Source organism: Mastomys coucha, unplaced genomic scaffold, assembly GCF_008632895.1.
Source record: "Mastomys coucha isolate ucsf_1 unplaced genomic scaffold, UCSF_Mcou_1 pScaffold9, whole genome shotgun sequence".
Lineage (NCBI taxonomy): Eukaryota > Metazoa > Chordata > Mammalia > Rodentia > Muridae > Mastomys > Mastomys coucha.
In genome coordinates this window covers 43,076,395-43,077,152 of record NW_022196915.1, presented here as the reverse complement: position 1 = coordinate 43,077,152, position 758 = coordinate 43,076,395, and the positions used below count along the sequence as shown (strand labels likewise).

Here is a 758-nt window from a genome sequence, read left to right as displayed (position 1 = left end):
CTTGAATTCCTGATCTTTCTAAGACTTTTATCTTGAAGGGATGTTGGATTTTTGTCAAATGCTTTCTCAGTATCTAACGAGATGATCATATTGTTTTTTTCTTTGAGTGAATTACGTTGATGGATTTCCATATATTGAACCATCCCTGCATCCCTGGGATGAAGCCTACTTGATCATGGTTGATGATCGTTTTGATATGTTCTTGGATTCGGTTTGCAAGTATTTCATTGAGTATTTTTGCATCGATATTCTTAAGGGAAATTGTTCTGAAGTTTTCTTTCCTTGTTAGGTCTTTGTGTGGTTTAGGTATCAGAGTAATTGTGGTTTCATAGAACGAATCAGGTAGAGTACCTTCTGTTTCAATTTTGTAGAACAGTTTGAGGATTATTGGTATTAGGTCTTCTTTGAAGGTCTGATAAAAGTGCATTAAACCCATCCAGTCCTGGGCTTCTTTTGGTTGTTAAGATTAACAAACCTCTGAACCTAACAGGGTATGTGGTCAGCTTGACCCTGTTCTGAGTCAAAGCTATTTTTCTGCATTAGTAACACTATAGAATAACTGGTAGGCATAGAACAAAATGGCTGCCGCTATGCTGGGGGAGCAGACTTCAACACTTACTTTTATAAGATAACTTCTGGAAGAATGTCATGTATCTTAATTATCTTAATTGTAGTTTTATAATTTTTCTTTATTTTATTAAAAATTGTTTTCTAAATTTTTTGTGTAAATCTTTTCTTTTTCTTTTTTTTTTTTTTTT

The 758-nt window shown here is 33.4% G+C and overlaps 1 protein-coding gene across 4 annotated transcripts in view; it reads left to right on the top strand.

Moving 5' to 3' along the window:
* Cenpj (centromere protein J) overlaps window positions 1–758 on the top strand; it is a 56,176-nt gene that overhangs the window by 27,983 nt on the left and 27,435 nt on the right. The gene's annotated exons all lie outside the window — the stretch shown is intronic.